This window comes from Rhinolophus sinicus, chromosome 5 (genome assembly GCF_057876585.1).
Source record: "Rhinolophus sinicus isolate RSI-liver-muscle chromosome 5, RSI-T2T, whole genome shotgun sequence".
In the NCBI taxonomy this organism is placed as follows: Eukaryota; Metazoa; Chordata; class Mammalia; order Chiroptera; family Rhinolophidae; genus Rhinolophus; species Rhinolophus sinicus.
In genome coordinates this window covers 58,348,470-58,368,726 of record NC_142505.1, presented here as the reverse complement: position 1 = coordinate 58,368,726, position 20,257 = coordinate 58,348,470, and the positions used below count along the sequence as shown (strand labels likewise).

Genomic DNA, 20,257 nt, shown 5'->3' with positions numbered 1-20,257 from the left:
TTTATACCCATTATATAGATGGGAAAACTAAGGCAGAGAAAGTGGGAATAATCTCCTTAACGCCCTTCATGTCTTAGGAGATGGTAGTTAGAACCCAGGCAGATCTGGCCCCAGAGTCCCTGTGCTTATGCACAATGCCAGCCAGGAATACTCAAGCTTTTTGGTGTCAGGACGCCCTTATACTCCTAAAAGGTAGTAAGGACTCCAAACAGTTTTGTTTATGTGCATTATACCTATTGATATTTATTGTACTCAAAATCAAAACTAAGAAATTTAAAATATATTTCTTCATTAACTCATTTAAAAATAACAATAATAAACTCATCAGATGTTAACATAAATAACATAGCTTAAGAGAAATAATTATATCTTCCAATACAAAAAACATTTGGCAAAAAGAGTAGCATCATTTTATATTTAATGTCTGACTTGAGAGAAGATAGTTTGATGATCATATCTGCTTCTGCCTTCAATCTGTTGTGATATATTGCTTTGACTGAAGTGTATGAAGAAAATCTAGCTTCACACAGATACATAACTAGAAAAGAAGGGACTAGTTTAATAGCTTTTTCAGATAATTACAGCTGTTCTTTGATAGTACAAAACGTGACACATGCTATGTTTGTAAACGTTAGTTGTAATGTAGAATCTGGAATCGTATCAATAAATTTTCATCCTCTGTTATAGTAAAATCCATGGGTCCATTTTGTTTTTTCAGTGGGTCTTTTTTTTTTTTTTTTTAAGATTTTATTGGGGAAGGGGAACAGGACTTTATTGGGGAACAGTGTGTACTTCCAGGCCGTTTTTCCACGTCAAGTTGTTGTCCTTTCAATTTTAGTTGTGGAGGGTGCCGTTCAGCTTCAAGTTGTTGTCCTTTCAATCTTAGTTGTGGAGGGTGCAGCTCAGCTCCAGGTCCAGGTCCAGTTGCCGTTTCTAGTTGCAGGGGGCACAGCCCACCATCCCTTGTGGGAGTCAAACCGGCAACCTTGTGGTTGAGAGGATGTGCTCCAACCAACTGAGCCATCCGGGAGCTCAGTGGCAGCTCAGCTCAGGGTGCCGTGTTCAATTTTTTTTTTTTAGTTGCAGGGGGTAGAGCCCCACCATCCCTTGCAAGAGTCGAGGAATCGAACTGGCAACCTTGTGGTTGAGAGCCCACTGGCCCTTGTGGGAATCGAACCAGCAGCCTTCGGAGTTAGGAGCACGGAGCTCTAACCTCCTGAGCCACCAGGCCGGCCCCTTCAATGGTTCTTTTTTACCCATGCATGGCTTTTTAACAGTATGCATTGAATATTTGGAAGATACTAGTTCACTGAGTTTTGCAAATCCTCCAAAACACATTTTTTTAAAACAGGTTCATGAATGTCACCCCTCTTATTTAAAAAAAGAAGCTTTAAGAATGGAAAAGCTGACGAGCTCATGGTGGTAGAAACAAGTTTCTCAATATTCTAAGTTTTGCTTGAAAGCCCAAATTGTATTATAGGCAGCAAATACTTTCAGGTTATTGTCCCAGAGGCTTTTATTATCATTCATATCGCATATATTTCTAGGCACTAGCTTCCAGGTATGTTTTTATCTTCTGAAACTTTAGCTGATGTGAGTGTGTTTATCAGAAGTCCTTATATAATATCTCCAGAGAAAATGTTACTTTAACTTATACAATTAACATCACTAATAAAAAATTAAATATTTTACTAAGGCACCAACAGCTTTACTCACCATTGCTTTTGAGCCAGCAGTACAAATGTTAACACAATAAAAAAGGTAAGTGATATCTTTGTGTTGTTATGCAACTAGTTTTGACTACACAGCCCCTTGAAAAGGGCTTAGGCGCTATGATGGGTCCCCACAGGTCACACTTTGAGAACTGTTGCACTAAGTTGACCGACCTCTCACATTTGTATCCAACCTCTTACAAATTGTGCAAATTTAGCTTCTCTAAACTTCAATTTCCTCACCTGAAATGCAGGTATTAACACATGACTCTGATCTTACAAAAATATCTTGAAAACTTGAGATAATCATATGTTAAGCTCCTGCAAAGTACCTGACACACAGTTGGTGCTTGAAAAGTAGTAGCTGTCATGCCGGTTGCCTAAGCACACAGTACGTTATTGGCAAAGCTGGAACCGAACTCCTATCTCCTGATTCTTGCCCAGAGTGTTCCCTGCTACATCACATCGGCAGGAGAACAGATTCCTCCGTGGCTGTTGTTACAGCAAGAAGCACAGTAGTTGATTCCATTGATTGAGTTGATTCAGTGGTCTCCTTAGTTAATGTCCCAGATGACACATGGAAGCGGTTAGGTGGAGTCATTGAGAATATGTACGACCTGCATTCGGGTCATACATTTGCTGTGTACTCGCTATGACCTTGTGTGAGTTCTCAGAACTTCAGTTCTCTCTTCTGTAAAATTGGATAATAATAGCATCTACCTTACAAGGTTGCTGTGAGAGTTAAATGAGATAATGCACAGAAATCGTAAAGTACCAGCCCAGTGTAAATGCTCAGTAATGGTGAGCTGCCTGCTATTATAATAATCATGACTATTGTTATTATCGTCATAGCTCAGCTCAGCATCACGTCCTCAGGGATGCCTTTTCTGACTCACTAAAGAAGGGACCCCATTGTAAGATCTCATCACTCCTTCTTGGACTTAATATAGTTGTGATATTATATTCAATATGTGATTATTTGATTGTTTATCATACACACTAGGATCTAAACTCAATAAAGACAAGGACAGGGCTTGTTATGCTCATTATTTTATCTACAATACCTGGCTCGGCGCCCAGCACAAAGCAGGTTTCTATAAATACTTATTGAAGAAATGAATGAATTAATTTACTCATTTGACAAACCATTATGTAATTTATCTGAACTTCCTCTCGTACGTGTTACTCAAAGTATGACCTGTGGAGCAGGAACCGCAGCCTAACCTGGTAGCTTGTTGGAAATGTAGGCTCTTAGGCCGCACTCCAGACATGCAGAGTCTAGGCGTGCGCTTTTACAAAATACCCAGGTAATTCGTATGTTCATAACATTTTGAGAAGTATTGAGGGGAGGAAGGGGAAAGGGAAGGAGGAAGAGGAAGAAGGGAAAGAAAAGGGAGGAGAGGAGAGGGGAGGAAAGGAGAAGAGAGGAGGGGAGGGGAGGGGAGGGGAGGGGAGGGGAGGGAGGGGAGGGGAGGGAGAGGAGGGGAGAGGAGAGGAGAGGAGAGGGGTGGGGAGGAAAGGAGAGGAGGGGAGTGGAGAGGGGAGGAGAGAGGAGAAGGGAGGGGAGGGGAGAGGAGAGGGGAGGGGAAGAAAGGAGAGGAGGGGAGTGGAGAGGGGAGGAGAGAGGAGGGGAGGGAAGAGGAGGAGAGAAAAGAGAAGAGGAGGGCAGGGGAGGGGAGAGGAAAGGAGAGGAGAGGAGAGGAGGAGAGAAAAGAGAAGAGGAGGGCAGGGGAGAACAGTGGAGGGGAGGGGAGGAGAGGGGAGGGGAAAAAAGATAATCACTAAATTTCCTGGGTAAAGCAGTGCTCCCTTCCACAATTCCAGGTCTCATTACATTCCCAATACAAACATTATTACAAATATTACCATTTCTAAAAACCAGCTGCATTTTAACTTTTTTAGGCCCCAGCCAGACTGCTCTTATTTCCTATTCACATATGATTTTTTCCAGAAGACTATTTTGGCCTCAGTTGAATAATTTATTTCAGACACTTTACATCCTAAAATATTCTCTGGAGGAGACAGAAACACCATCTGTGCCCACTCCTAGAAAAACAGCCCTAAACCATGCAGTAGGGGTATCATTTTAGTTACAGAATTGCAAATTTTAAATGCCTGCTTGTCTACCACAACTTCAGAGAAAGGAAAGAAAACACATTAAAAATCTCTCCTCCTATAATAGTACAAAACCAGTTCCATTCCTACAGCCCAAAGAGATTATATAATAATATGCATGGTACCCAGTTGACCCCTAGAAAAATTACAGCCTAGTTTTTTAATGAAAATGTCATTATTTTTAAAATTGATTCCAATTTTTGAATGGTAAAGCCCAACCATCATTGGATAGGAATATACAGGAAGTCGATGAGATTCAATGAAGGGTTCATTCACCTGTGTTCAATCTACACATTTGGTGGGACCCAATTTCAAAATTCCCTTTGCTCCAGTGTTCTCTGATCCCAAGGGAAGAAGCAGGTCTGGCCAGAAGCACCGCACATTGTACACCACTGGGTCCTCTCTTCCGTCAGTGCGTACACCTGGCAATAGCAGCATCTGCGAGCTGATGATTATTAAATGGCATTTGAATTTGCTACTGTATGTTCTTCCACAGCATCTTACTAACCTGGGACTCTCCTTGCTTTGACTCTCTCCCTTCTGTCTCCTATAGATCTAAGAAATGTCTGCCCTGAGAAATAAAAAGCTGCAGCATCTATAGAACTAATCCCCAGTGGGTCTGTCCCTGTGGCCATCGTATCCCCTCCCCTAACGTTTCCCTCGGGTATCCCCACGGTCACAGGGGTGGACACATGATGAGAAGAGGACGACTAGAGTTAGGGTACAAGATAGAGATCAAAGCTGAAATAATAGCTGTCCTCATGGCCTAGTCTAACCAGATGAGCCAGGGGCCCCAAATGCAGCAATTCCTCATCTGCAGACATGTAAACATAGTATCATGATTGCTGGGAAGAAGTTGGTTCTCAGCACAGCCAAGCCCAGTGCGATGTGAAGAAACTGGGCTGTGGAATCACATAGCTCAGAATTTGAATCCTGGCTCTCATACTTGCTGGCTATGCCTCCTTGGGAAAATAGCATTTTATTATCTAAACGCCATTTTTCCTAATCTCTACAACAATAGGTATCTAACATCCATATTGTGGGAATTCAAGGTTTTGTTACATAATGTACCTGGCGCATGGGCAACTCTCAAGAAGTGTGAGGTGCCTTCTCCCATTTCTACTTCCCTGATCACTACTATGGTATATTTCCTTGCCCCTGAAAATGCTGATGGGAAAAGGAAAGAAATGGGGGGAGGAGCAAGGGCAAAGGAGAAAAAGAAAAAAAGAAACAGTGAGCTAATGTTTCTAAGCAAGTGTGACTTAAAGAAAACATGGCTGTTTAATAACTGTAGTTCTTAAAGTCGTGGGTAAAAGGAATTCTCTTTTCAATGTGAAGTCTACCACCATAGGCTTGTTTATTATTTAATTCCCCCCATTAGCTATTTTAGCATTATCTGCCTTTTAAAATTCATCAACGCCTCTCCTACACAATCACTACTGAAATAAACTTTCTGCTCTCCAGACACTCCATTACTGGTTCTAACCAGAGCTTGGAAAAAGAACGAACGTGGCTGTCTGTCAGAGCTTTCAGCTTTGCTCTGGTGGCACTGGGACCCTGTCCCAAGAACTCACTCCCTTGTCATCATACTTGGGCTGCTTTATCAGAAAAGCAATGTCGAGGAGAGGGAGACACTTGGAGATTGATGGCGAGCCAGGAATAGGGGTCTTAATCCATGGAGCTCTCAGCACCAGGCATAAGACAATCTCTAAGTTGTACCAGAGAGAATAGCAGTTTCAAAATGTCTGTCAGGAGTTTCAGTAGCTAAAACATCCAGGCTGACACACAGGGAATCCTCCTACAGTCCTTTAGGGTCTTATTGATGGATGAAGTTGGCTTGCCCAGAATGTGGGCACGAGAGGTAAGCTGGGTAGATGGAGAGACTGAATTGAAAGTTCAGTGCAATTCAGCAGCTACAAGCATCATCGACAAGCTATTCCTGGTGCCCCTGAGTTAGGCATCATTCTATTACAGAAGTTCCTACCCACCTGGGATGTTACCTTACTGAAAACATTTCTGTAGACCCTTCATTTGTTTTACTACCCTCACACCACCTCCAGCAGTCTTACCATACTTTAATTTTATGAAAAATGGCAAAACCTTTATAGTTAACTATTCATAAGCCACCATTTACTTTCCTTATAGGTTTTCTGACTCAGTGGGTAGAAACCATGGCTATTGTTTTGGAATCACCTGGGAGTCCCAACGCCCAGAATATACATCATATCAATTAAATCTGAGTCTTTGGGAGTTACGCAGGCGTAGATTTTTTTTTTTTAAAGCGTTCCACGTGACTCTAACGTGACATCAATTTTGAGAACTAATCATAGTTTAAAGGTTTTGGGAGTGGAGTGGAGGGTGAATTGACCTAAAACAACTTTGAAATAACTCAAGCAGGAGTCTCAGTATTGATTGATCCTTGCACCGGGCAACTAAAGGAGGCAGTTTTAAAGTTCTCTGTACATTTTTACATATCTTATGAAACATTTTACGTAAAGTCAGATTGCTCATCGTGAGTGTCAAGTACTCCAGGAAGTACAGTAGATAAGTCTAGAACCCTGACTTTTTAGAACCCTCACAAACATTTATGCTCACATTCTCTGTCCCAGGCACAGTGAAAGTTGTTAGCAATGGGATGATCGTGATATTAGCATTAATACAAGGAGCAGTAATGAGAAGCTTTCACTGAGTGCCTGCTCTGAGCAGGAACAATGATGCTAAGTGCTGTACATACATTTCTAATGTAATCATCCCATAAACAGCGAGATACATACTATCAGCATTTCCTTACTATGAATGAGATTCAAAGATGTTAAATAACTTGCCTGAAGTTACGTATGTCAGAGGTGAGACTAAGCCAGGGATTTGAAATCTCATTTTGCATTCAGCAGTGAATTAAGTGAAAGAGGCAGTGTCATACATTTTAAGATTTTTAGTATTTTATTTTAGTATTACCAGAGCTAACACAATGATAAGCCCAAGATATTTTGTACAAAATATTTGCTGAATTAGACATTTTCCTGCTCTCTCAGCCTGGTGTAAAAAATAGATATAGAATGATTGTAATATAATGTATTAGTAGCTGCCTGAAGTGTTGTCAGAATACAAACAAGGGCCCATTAATTTTACTTAAGTGTAGAAGATGGGGTCAGGGTGGCTTACAAATAAGAGAGGACAATTTTTGAAGAACTTTAAAGACTGAATAGGAACCTGCCAGGCAGAAAAGCAAGAAGCATTCCAAATGGAGGGAATGGAAGTACCAGACACACAGGCATAAAAATGTAAGGAATTCTGGAGAAATAATCAGCCTCTATCAGTGGTTCTCAAAATAAAGTGTGCAGTGGAATCACCTGGAGGCTTGTTAGAACACAGGTTGCTGGGCCCAATTCCCAGAGCTTCCGATTCAGTAGGACTGTGTGAGACCAAGAATGTGTATTTCTAATGATTCTCAGGTGATTCTGAGCCTGCACTTTGCTGAGAGCCCTGGTCTACATGAGAGGATCGTCTGGAAACCCCCACAGCTTTGTGTGTGCACGAGAGGGGCGCCGAAGTGAGCAAGACAAGCACCAAAAGAAAATTCCCCAAAGAGATGAGGATTCTTCTCTTCCTGCAAAGAGTGGTGCTTACATTTTACTGTTGGTTTTGGGAGCAGTTCATACTGAAGCAGCGGGAGGAAGCAGGGAAACCACAACTCAGGACTGAAAGGAGGGAACCTGGGATGTGATTGCCTTTCTGCCCCATCAGTGCCCCTATTCACAGTCAGTGAGGGCCTGCAGCTAGAGGAATTGAAGCACACTAGCTCTTTTGTTGTTCCAGTGTTTGTGCCCAATTCGCAGGGAGGATGGCATTTTCCACAGATCCTCCTCCAGTTTTGGCCCTGTGTCTGCTGAACCTCAGGTGAGTTCTTATGTTTGTCACCAAGATGATCTGTTGACCACCAGTGGCCACAGATGTGGGAATGTTCCCACATGCAGAGAATGGCGAGGGTGCTGGAATGCCAAGCTAAGTTGGATGGGACTGGGACAGATGACATCCTTATGAAATTCTTCCCTTTCCTCCAATTCTAATTCAATTACCATGGTTTGCTTCTCTCATTTTCCAGAATGGAAAAAAAAAATCTAGGTTGAATCTGCCATTGCTGTCCAACCCCTTCAGAGAAAGGCTTGCCTCTAATACTGGGATCTCTCTCTCTCTCTCTCTCTCTCTCTCTCTCTCTCTCTCTCTCTCTCTCTCTCTCTCTCTCCGCCCCCCTCGCCCTCTCTCTCTTTCCCGCCCCCTACCCCACCCTGCCACCAACCTCTGACCCACCTAAAACAGAAGGTATCAGCTAGATTTGGAGATCATATTTGTCCAAATAAAGGGGGAACATGAGGCACCAAGCTCCAATCCCCACTTTTTTCACTAGGTTGCTTTGCCAGCTGACGCCAACAGCTGTGTGTGTAACATTCTGGCAGGGCCCCTTCCAAACCCCACCGTTACTGCCAGGATTGACAGAGAGGAGTGGGAATTGCTTACCAGAGAAAGAGAAAGGAAACAAACTTGTGCTGTTTGGATTCTGTGTTCTGTATCTGTCTTCATTTCTAATGCAATTCCCCATTACTCTATTGCAATCTTCTGGAAAACTTCTAGAAGCCTACTCAGTAGTCCACTTGGTTAATGGCCAATATGGTGCTGGGGACACTTGGTTTTCATTTCAGGATTTTTATTTTCTTGATGTTTGCCAGGAAGGAGAAGGAGAATGATGGACTAAAAGACAAATGTTACCTGAGAGAGCATGAGCCTGGTGCCAGGAGTTGCTCTGGAAGCCCCGTGCCCCATTTCTTTGGAGGGATGGGAGTTTTAGTATCAGTATTTTTGATGAGACTCTGGCTTCCTTTTCAGAGATGAAGTATTTTTGTCATCATGTCTATTGTCCCTCACAAGAACCCAATTAGGGGAGATTGCCTCAACAGAGGAGGCTGATTAAATTCATGGATTTATTGCAAAACCACTTTGGGAGTTGTGGAAAATGAGTTTCACTGCCGAGCTTCCTTACTTTAAAAGAGAAAAAAAAAATCAAGGCTGCTAGTCTGTACCTTGTATTATCCATCTGTAACAGATCATAAAACATTCTACCCTTGCACGCAGTTAATTCTCCAGAGAGACTCAAGATGCTTCTTCCAGGCTCACAGTGCCTTCCAAAGGGATAGGTGATGGCTTTTGTGCTCATCAAGGGAAATTCTGACCCAGGCTCAGGGTGGGTAGGCAGAGGCCTGCTGTCAGGATATAGGTGAAAGGAGAAGACTTTCCTTTACAGAGCTTGCAACCAATCTGAGCAGGCAGTCCTCAGTTTTATTTGGATCCCAGAAATGCTTCTTTGAGGAGGTATGATGTAAATGAAATCTGATTTTCCGTAGAAATGAGGACAGCTTGAATATGCCTTCCTGACACAACATCGGATGCCCAAAATGTTACAGAAATAACCACAAGTACCACTTTAAAACTTTTAACTTTCTAACAAGGATATTCAAGACAAATATTCCCTGTTCAGAGTCTGAGGTTTTGTTTGCTTAAGGCAGCATTTCTCAAGTTGTTTCCCTCAGAACGTTAACCTCATGGGGTGCCCTGGGAAAAAAAAAAAAAAAAGGTTTTTTTGTGACAAAATTGGGGCAATGTTTCATTCTATGTGACTCTTGATTCACAATCCTTATTAACAAACTAAAAGTAACAGCTGACTCTTATTGAAAGTCTACCTGAGCCAAGTATTATCAAGCACTTTTATATTTATCTCATCAAGTCTTCAAAAAATAATCCTCTGAAGTAGATACTATTTTACAGGAGGAAAGTAAGGTGTGGAGTAAATGAGTTGCCCATTTAATGGTAAAAGGTGGAGCCAGGTTTCAAATCCAATCTCAAAACCAAGTTTATGCTCTTCACCATTAAGCTTTATCACTTTTTCACTCCCTTTATGGTACTTTCTCACATCACCATTACTGTATTTTTTTTCATTATGCTTTTTTACACAATTGAGTCCATTCCTAACTGTGACAGTAGGACTTTTGTTGGCATCTTTAATTTTTATTCATGTCATCACATAGAGACAACTTGATATCATTTTAGGTACTATCTTCCCCTAACATCAAGCTTTTATGATCTGATCTCTTGGCCTCCTTTGAGCATGCTTTAGTGGTTTTTCCTCTGTACCTCTGACAGTTTATGGATAAACAAAGATGTAAGGGAGACAGGATATGTCTAAGTTTATTTACCTTTGGCAAGGGAGTTTTCCTCCACAAAATGATGAAAGTGAGGAGAAAGTAAAAGTAAGATAAAAAATGTTGCCCAAGGTATATAGTTAGCACTCATGTTGTGTGGGATTGAGACTGCTTGCAACGTTGGACCTTAATAACTAATAGATGATAACTTATTTTAGCTGAAAGGTTTGGGGGTGGAGTGAGATGAGACCGAGCATGATACTGTCCCCTTCAGTGTCACCCTAAAGAAATTGTTCATTAAACCTGGAAACCAGGTTGGCCGCCAAGCCAACCAAAACTTGCACTGGTTCAGGAAATGGGCTTTCTGAGGGTGGAGAAGAGAAGAAAGTGAGTTATTAGCAGTGGCCCTATCTCAGCAGGGGCAGAGCCGAAAGCACTAGAAGTGATGTCCTTGGTTCCACAAGATTGCACAGGGTACCCAATCTCCCATCATGCTTGACCCCAATTAAGTCGGCTTCCTTGACTGTGTTCTCTGAGCGCCCACACGTGATAGGATTTGCCCTCCCTTTGCCCCCTTGATCAGACAGGAATAATTTAATGAGCATCTACACTGGATTCAGCATTTCCTTTATACACAGGCCAGTTGCCTGGTGTGGCTGGGATGATGTAGGAGGAAGTTTTTTGTTGTTGAAACTGTGCTTAATGCTTTCCATGGATTATCTCCTTCCATCTCCCTCACAGTCTCACAAGGGAGAGCCTGTTATTACTTGTGGTTTGCGGAAGAGAAAAATGAGGGTGAGAGAAGAGAAATGACTTGTTAAAAGACACAGCTAGTAAGGGGCAGAGTCGGGACACTAACCTCACTCCCTCAAATTCTAAAGCCTGCATACTTTACAACTATCAAATACCAGATAAGTGAATGGGAACTCCTGCACTATCACCCTTCTTGTGGACTAAGTGGGTTCTGTTTAGAAAATGTAAATAAAGAAGAAAAGGTTGCATTCATGAATTAAAAACCAATGTTAATACTCATCTAGTGAGTGGGACTTCCGATGCTGCCAGGAGAGAAAAAGATCAGGAAATGGTTTATTTTAGGGAAAACATTAATTACATGGATATAAGTTCTTCTGGGTGAAAATGCCAAGAATACCAGCGTTGCCTGCAGCCTGAACAGACCTTTTCTAATTTGGCTATGACTGAGAGATTCGAATTTTCTCTTTATTTCTCCAGCCTTACAGAAACTACTTGAAATTGTTCTGTATTTGATTCTTTCCAATCACACATACGGGAAGCTGACGTTTTAAAACTTAGGTGAGGACTAGTGATCTCTCAACATTATGAAAACGCCAGGCAAGGGGGAAATGAGAGGTGGGGGTATCTATGCTGCTTTTAGCCACTGAAAGCTTTAAATATGAAGCAGAAGCAATTCGGTAATAAAAAGAGATGAGCCATCAAGCCACAAAGAGACCTGGAGGAACCTGAAATCCATATTGCTAAGTGAAAGACACCCATCTGAAAAGACTACAGACTATCTGAGCCCTACTGTTGGACACTGTGGAAAAGGGAAAACTACAGAGGCAATAAAAAGATCCATGGTCACCAGTGACTGGCAGGAAGAAAGGGAGAAATAGGTGGAGCCCAGGGAATTGTTAGGGCAGTGAAACAATTCTGTGTGATACTATAATGGTAAACACGTCATCCATTTGTCCGAACCCACAGACTATACAATGTAAAGAATAAACCCTAATATAAACAATGGATTTTAGTTAATGACAAGTTATTAATACTGGCTCATCAATTATAACAAATGTCCCACACTGACACACTAATGTAAAATGTGAAGAATAGGGGAACTGGGGTGGGGGCAGGGTGAGGGAGTAGATGGCAGCCCTACTTTCCACTCAATTTCTCTATAAACCTAAAACTGCTCCAAAAAAGTTTTGTTTTTTCTTAAGCAAAAGAGAATCACACTATTTTTCAGCATCATAGCATCTTTGTAGATGATAGTGCCCTGGTGGGCGAAAAAATCATAATATTCTTAATGCATAATACCAACTCAGTGCTCAGGTTGTGACAACCGAGGAATGTATGAAAGGTCAATCTAACCATCTCACTGGGTTGGAAAGACAAAGCGGACTTTGTGTCACAATAGAACTCATCCCATGGAACCGTGGAGATGGCAAACGATAAAACAATACTCTTTATCACCAGCAGATTAACCAGCAAGGACATGTTCTTTCCATTTCTCCTATAGGCTCCTAGGACAATGGGCCTTTTGTCCTTACACCTGTTGAGGGGGAAGGCGCTCTTGACAGAGACCTGGTGAGGTTTATGTGAGGCCATGCAGTTCAGATTTCTTACCTGTGTCTCTGACAGTGCATCCCATTTCATAACATGCCTTCCAGCAAAGGAACCTGGAGGCTGAGCCATCAGCTTTCAAAGGGAAAGAAGCAGGTCCATGCCTTAGTGGAGAATGAGGGAATATAGAAATCGGTGTTGGACAGCAATGTAACACACTTGTGGCATGTTTCGTTTCTGCTCTCAGCCAGACACCAGCCAGGAGTTCTGCGAGGGTCCTGCTTTTTCCAAGGGCTCAGCTTCGAGCTCAACACCAGGCACAGAGTAAGAATTCAACAGAGGCAAGGCTTGCTGGATGAATGCACCTCCGGGACTTTGCTAAAGAAAAGAGAACAGCAAAATAATTCATCAAGCCTAACACCTGATTTTCCCCACTGTTTCACTACAGTTTCCAGATAAACCTTTGCGGATGGGTTTGCATTGATGGCTTTCTTCGGCCTAACGCCTTGTTTGGAATGGGATCTGCTGGTTTTGACAGCAACCAACCTCCCCCCATTCTTAGTGTGTGAAGGTTGAATTACTTCCTTTTGGCTCACGGGGTGTCTGTGGCCTGGGCCCAGCCAGACAGAGCACTGTGTGCCTTGGCTGCAGTGGGATTCAGAGAAGAACATCTCCATGACTCCAGCTGGACCCATGAGAACCCCGCGTGGGACTTCACTGGCATGATTTGAAAAAGAAGTGTTCTTAATCGGCTAGGATTGAAACATTGATAAAACGCAAGCCTAGAATTACTAGTGGACTTCTTAGCCAGCACTTGGGAAAAATCTCCTTGAAAATAAAGCCAAAATAGAGCAGAACTGAGCTGGAAGATGGAGAGAGTCCTGGTGAAAATATTTGAACAACTTGAACTAGCCAAGCCTGAAGTCAACACGTTTCCTCAACCCTTCAATGAAATGAGCCACCGAATTCCCAGGATTTTAACCACCTTATAAACAATTGTAATTTACCAATATATGCCTTTTCCCCTTTATATTGAAATTCTGAGTCATTACTGTTCTTTCATCTGTTCGTGTCCTTCTGATTAGAATTTAATAGGAAAATTCTAACCAGGAGATGTTCTATCCAGAGCCTCTACCACTTGTCAGCCCAATCATGCCAACAGATGGAAGAAAAGGTAACATCTGAAATTAAGAGTCCTCGAAATACCATTTCCAAATTCCAACAAAAGGCAGAACTCTCCTTTGTTGAACATTTCACTTCACCACGACTCTAGCTCTTTTCCTGGCTTAGCTGACGTTGGCACGTGGCAGAGTCCTGCTGAACAGATTGAGACATCAGACAATGGGCCCTTGGGGGTGCTTGGCACATGTTCTGAAGACATGGCGCCATGCCACTTCTTTCCCGTGCACTCAATGTGCCATTAACACTAGGAGTAGGCTCAAGAGCCAGGGCAACTAGGACTTGAAAAATAACCTTGAAAATTGTGGAAGAGTTTGAAGGATGAAGAAAAATGCTCTGTAGCTCTTCACACCACTCTCAATATTAAATATAATAACTAGCATCTACTGATTTCTGCTGTACCAAACATGGTGCTAAATACGCTTCTTGCATCCTCCCTTTTAATCTTCATCTCCAACAACTCTACAACCCCATTATAAATCCCCATTTTACAGTTGAAGAAATGGGACCTAGAGAGCTTACTGAACCTGCCCTGGACCACTGAGCAGGATTCAGACCCAAGTAGCAGGGCAGCCTCTCCATCACAACACAATGTTGCATACTAAGAACAAAAACAGTGCCTGGATTGTGGCTTAAGAATTGTACAAATGAATGTGATGGCTGAAAGGAAGCTTCAGCATCATTTAGCCTGATGGGAAAACCAAGGTTGAGGGAGATAAGTGACTTCCCCAAGTCACAAGCAAAGAACCGGGCACTGACATCGAGCTCTGATGCACCACCTCTTTTGCAGTGCGTACTCTGTCATTTTAGGATATATACACCCCATACCATGTACCAAGTAATTCAACAAGCACCACCTTTACAGATGCACCACTGTTAAAATTCTAAAATATGTCCTGACCAGTTAGCAAATTGCACCGTCCTGAGACTATCTCCCTCGCCTCTCATGACTTCTGTACCTCTCCACAGTTTACTTCAGAAATTAAAGGACTAATGTCTGTACCTGTGGCCAGCTTCCATTCTGATTAGTCAATCCCCACCCTCAGTCACACAGTTTTAATTGGAGCCCTTCATTAACACAAAAGGCAGCACGCAGACTGTTATCCCTCCAGATAATGGCAACTTCATGGGTAAGCTGCAGGCCACGTCTCAGTCATTTGGGATCACTTATGTTTATTATAAGTTGTCTCAGATATAAGAGGTAGATGAAAGCTAATTATGCTAACTGGGTCCAAGACAACATGGAGGGGAACAGAGGGGAGAAAGTTCAGCCCTGGCATTTGGGGACTCTGAAGAAGCCTTTTCATTCCCTTCTTAGGTGTGGGTTATGGGGGGTTAAGATATACCCTCCCCACAGAGATGAAGAGTTCAGGGCCTCTGAATCTTTAGTCAGAGGCAAGGAGGGTCTGCCCCCCCGTTTCTTATCATTCTTGTTTTTTGGTTTTTTTTTGGAATGACAGATCCATCTTTCAGCTCACAGGGGTCCTACTGACAACAAGTGGAAAACATACGGAAAGCAAAGCTGCCAGCTGCAGAGACCCAGGCTCCTTTTGAAGTCAATGCGAGGTAAGCTGCTCTTTCTGACTCTTTAGCTGCAGCAATGGAGAAACAAATTGCTAATGGAAGGGAAGCTCTGATGCACAGAATCCCTGCGCACTGCTGGACAGTCTGAAAACCACATGATTCCAAAGGCCTGCCTTCATGAGATTTACAGGCAACTGAGGTCATTTGAATATGTTTCTCTGCTATGCCTTACCAGAATTTTCAGATCACCAAATAATTCTTAAATATTAATCGATATGCATATTCGTATTCTGTCCAGCAACATTTTTTTTATGGACCAGAAATTACTTCAGTGGTAGCCACACTTTCTTGTATAATGTTTGAAGCAAGAGATATATGGTGGTTGAAAGCAAATATAGAAAAAGCCAGAAAACTCACCTGCCTCCCCTTCATCTGGTGATCTTCTCATTCTTGGGATGTTAGCTCACATGTCTTTCCCTGTTCCAGCCTACCTCTGACTAAGTTTGCATTCCCATGGAACCTTATAGAACCTTATGATTTCCTTTTTGTAGCATTTATTACATTCATAATAAATTTCTTAACGCCCGTCTTCCCCCACTAGACCCATAATAACCCCGAGGATAGAGACTGCCTCGCTCTTCTTCACATATCCCCAGTACCTAAAAGAATGTTTTGTTTAACAGTGGATAGTATTTGCTGAATAATGAATGAACACTACAAGATCCTGACATTAAGTTCTAGCTACTTATGGTGTGGGCCTCTTCCCCATCACTAGAATATGTGGGAGAGGCATCTATAAAGACATAAGGTCATCATGCAGACATCAAGTTCTTCAACTTCACCGATTCACAAAACACTTTCCAGTTTCTTCTCTTCCTATTTCTTTAAGTCCACTATCTCCTGCATGGTGACTTAAGGAAACCTCCATTCCATGTTACTGCAATTGGTGCATAACTGAGTTTTTCTCAAATTGGGGTCCAAAGACCAGTGGGGGTTGACTTACCTTTTCTTGGGGTTCTGTGAATTACCTATGAGATTTATAAAGAGATGAAAGCATATACTAATCACACAGATGAACATTTTAAAATTGAATTTAGCCATATGATTTCAATATCTGGAGGTTTTCAAATACACTGCAAATTCTCTCACACTCCTCCCTTCAGAAAGTAGAGTCTAATTTCCCTTCCTTCGAATGCAGGCAGGACTCAGTGACTTTCTTCTAATGAGCAGAATGAGGTGAAGTGACCTTGCATGACTTCCAAGCCTAGGTTAGAAAAGAAGGTATGGCTTCCACCTGGCTCTCTCTCTTGAGGCATCCAGCAGGGAAGCCACCATGTAAGAAGTCTGGTTTCCCTGAAGTTGTCAGGCTGGAGAGACCAAATGGGGAGATTGTGTAAAATTACATGGAAATTGCCAGCTGTTCAAGTCTTTCTGGCCCAGCTATCAGATATGTGAGTGATAAAGATTTTGAGATGACCCCACCCTGGGCCACTGTGTGACTACAACCACATGAAAGACCCCAAGCCAGATGTACCCAGCTGAGCCGCTCCTGGGTTCCAGACCCAAAGAAACCGTGAGAAATAAATGATCGTTGGTGTTTTAAGCCACTGAGTTTTGTGGTGTTTGGTACCAAGCAAAAGATAACTATTATGTGTCTTTACTTGCAGTTGGGTTTATGATTTCATTGGAACCGTGTATTTATTAGAGGGAATGAGAAGAGAATATAGGAGACTTATTAAATGCATGTCAAGTGAGGGATAAAGTTCTGCCGTAGTTCAAAAAGAGAAAAGTGACAGGAAAATGGCTCATCACACCCAACTTGGTGTTTCAGGCGGGCTGAACTCAAAGGAATCTTTGTTCAGTCAGCATCATGCTCACGTTGCAAGCAGGTACTGGGTCTCCGCAAAACAACTTTAGCAATTACATTTAATAGAGGCAATCAATTTTAATTCTGTTGGCTTCATTTGCTTTTATTTTTTCTCTGATTCTATTTAACTTTACAATTGCTCATATAAGTTTTATATTTAACTAACGTTATAAAAATAATTTGAAGTCAACATCAGAGAACCACATTATTTTTTTCTTTAAAAGGAATCTTAAATGTAAGAATCAATGAGGGAGGATCTTCAGAAAGGCATATGGATCTATAACACTCTATCATCTCATTAACTGTTTTTAAATGAAGTAATAACCTACTATTCAACCGAGAGCATTCTTCATAATTGTCCATAGATGTAACAGTTCAATTTTAAGGTTCGTGTATCTGCCTTTAAGTCTCCCAGTTTAAGCCTTATGCTTGAAACCCTGTTGGTGACACTGATGTTTTTGGTCCATGTGTTCTTAGTACACATGGCCTGTCTTTTTGATTAGCAATCACTTATTTCTTCTGTTTATCAGTTTCAGTTAGAAGACGGCCACATGTCTTTGCAGTGCCCTCGAACTTAAATATTTGAGTAGAGCACTTAACTTACATTTTAAATCAGACCATTATAAATGTACCTGTCAAATCTGGTGAATATTCATTCATTCATTTTTATATTATGCTTAACCAAAATACAGAAGCTTAATTTATAACGTTAATATTTTTTAAAGTATGTTTTTATGTGGATAACTGATAGATACAACACATAGTTTTCCGTTGTGTGCTGTGACAAATATCTGGAAGTAGTTGATTTAAAAAAAAAATAAAACAATAGATTATTAAGTATCATAATAATATTTATTGCAGTCTTCAAGTACTTGCACAGTAGGATGATAAACATTTCACCTATATTACTTCCTTTGACCCACACAACTTACCTAATGGTTTAGGTAAAATTGTCATTTTACAGAGGCTTGGAGGGATGGTCATTTGTCCAAAGATAACATGACTGTAACTGGAGGAGCTATGATTTGAATCCAGATAGGCCTGCCTGTATTAACTCAGTTTTCTAACCTCTCTAAATTCTCTTGGCTGTCCATACTTTCTTATTTAGCATATTTCAGTAAAGCTAAGTTGTCCAAAGTTATAAAATGTCCCATTGTTTATGTGCCAACATGACAAAGGCTGACACACTATGACTAGACAATACTTTATGACTAGAATTTTTATTTTATTTTGATTTTCTAATGCTCTATTCGATAAACAGACCTAGTTAGACATATATTTTTATCTAACATTACTATTGTACACACAGAAAATGGAAAGTATACAGGTAAACAAAATATTATAGGAAGAGGTATTTTTAGAACTTTCTACTCAGAGTCCGGTTCTTCTGAATCATTTTGCAGACAAGGATTATGAGTGTGTGTGCTTTCCTAATGTCATCCTCCATCAACAAGAACATCGATGATGTAGCATTTCATAAAAGAATGCTCCATTATCGGCTCCGGAGTTTTCTTCTAAGCTGCTGTCATCCTTTCCACAAGTTTTAGTATATGTACTGCGGAAGCGAGCACTCTTTCCACAAGTTTTGATATGTTATACAGACAAAGTCAATACCTCTCATTTAAATATTTCAAAATGCATATCTTAGAGTCAATGGAATATGTTATTATTATGTTTCCTGTAGACCATGATAAAAACGTCAACCATAAACGAATTTAAGGAGTATCTTACAATGTTTTAGTTATGCTAGGTATCTAGGTCTAATATCAGACTTCGGCCTGCTACAAATCATTAGTATACATTCATGTTACTTTACTTACATTATCTCCATTTGTTGAATGCTTAAGATACATCAGGTACTGGTCTAGAGTCTTTACGTATGTTAACTCATTAAACCCATTAACCCAAGGAAGAGGTAGATTGTCCCACTGACCAATGAAGAAACTAAAATTTAGAGAGTTTAAATAATTTGTTCAGACTCCCATTGCTTCTTAAGTGGCAAAGCCAGGATTTACCTTCACTCTCCCTAACATCAAATTCTATTCTACTGCCTACTTTGCCACATTACCATCCACATAAACACACACATTGGCAGTATGAGAATTGGTAATACATACATACATATATATATATATATATATATATATATAAAATAAATGTATGTATGTATGTATGTGTATGTATATATATATGCAAAATACATATATATTTTAAGAAAGAAAAACTGTATTAAAATTGTAATACTCAATATATACTGACAACAAAAGATGAATACAAGTCACATTTGACTTCTGCAATTGCAAAAGATGCTCAAAGTGGTTACCATCAGCATAATTTTAATAGAGTTTTTTCCTTTCTTAAAATGTGTACACTTTTTTGGCACTTTCTGTATATGTGTGTGTGTGTGTGTAATAATTTTACATTTGATTCAATAAGAGTTTGAATTTTTTAAATTTAGTTTTTAATTAGAGTTGACATACAATATTATATTATTTTGAAGTGTACAACATAGTGATTAGAATTTATATACTTTACAAAGTGATGACCCTGATAAGTCTAGTGCCCATCTGACACTACAATTGGTAACTAATATTAAAGTGCTATGTAAACTATTTCTATTTCCCTTAGCTTTCCCTCTGCCTGCACATATATATACATAAAGCATCATGAACATGGATCTTTATTAACTCCTCTCCCCAAGGCCAAATATTAACAGTAATCCTTCAGGAACTGACCTGGAGGTAATGGGCCAACATTTCTTACAATCTGACAACGCATTACTCCCATGGCCATCTTGCTTTAAAGGATGAATCGGCTATAAAAATGACCGCAATACTAGCATGTCACAAGACCCTTACAGGATGTAGGTTCATGTATTCCTATTTTAACACTGATCAGAAAATTTCATCTCGGCAATCATTCACAGGAAATTAATGCTGCTTCCTTCATATGTTTATGGCCCACACTCAGAATGGAAAGGATATATGCAATTATTTTATGGTGTACCTGAAGCAAAAGATTTTATTTTTTAGCTGTTGCCCAGTAGATCCATGCTTAGGTAATTATTTTGCTTTCAAAATGAAAGGAAATAATCTCAGAGGAACTGTGACCTCATTTTATAACCTCGAGTTCAGTGGCACAAATAGTTAGCAATGCTCCTCAACTTTATGCCGTACAAGCAACTAATCCAGCAATTTCTTAGAAAATAAAATCAAGCAGCTTTTATAACGATAGGTCATAGATTCTGGAAACCTTCATTTACAGATTCCTCCCATGGTACCTTGTGACAGCATCTTTAACAACTCAGTCCAGGTGTTTAGAAACAAGAAGAGTATACATTTTGGAGAAATATCAGATTCATCGGAAAAGGC

General features: G+C 40.7%; 1 long non-coding RNA gene across 6 annotated transcripts in view; it reads right to left on the bottom strand.

The window, feature by feature from the left end:
* LOC109461181 (uncharacterized) overlaps positions 1–20,257 on the bottom strand; it is a 363,848-nt gene that overhangs the window by 236,881 nt on the left and 106,710 nt on the right. For 5 of the 6 annotated variants that reach the window (XR_016021313.1, XR_016021311.1, XR_016021314.1 and 2 more), the window contains exon 2: positions 12,380–12,694. This is a non-coding gene — a long non-coding RNA (uncharacterized LOC109461181). Of the gene's footprint in view, positions 1–6,744; positions 9,432–12,379; positions 12,695–20,257 lie in introns of those variants that run through there. The other variant, XR_012489735.2, reaches the window with a different exon arrangement.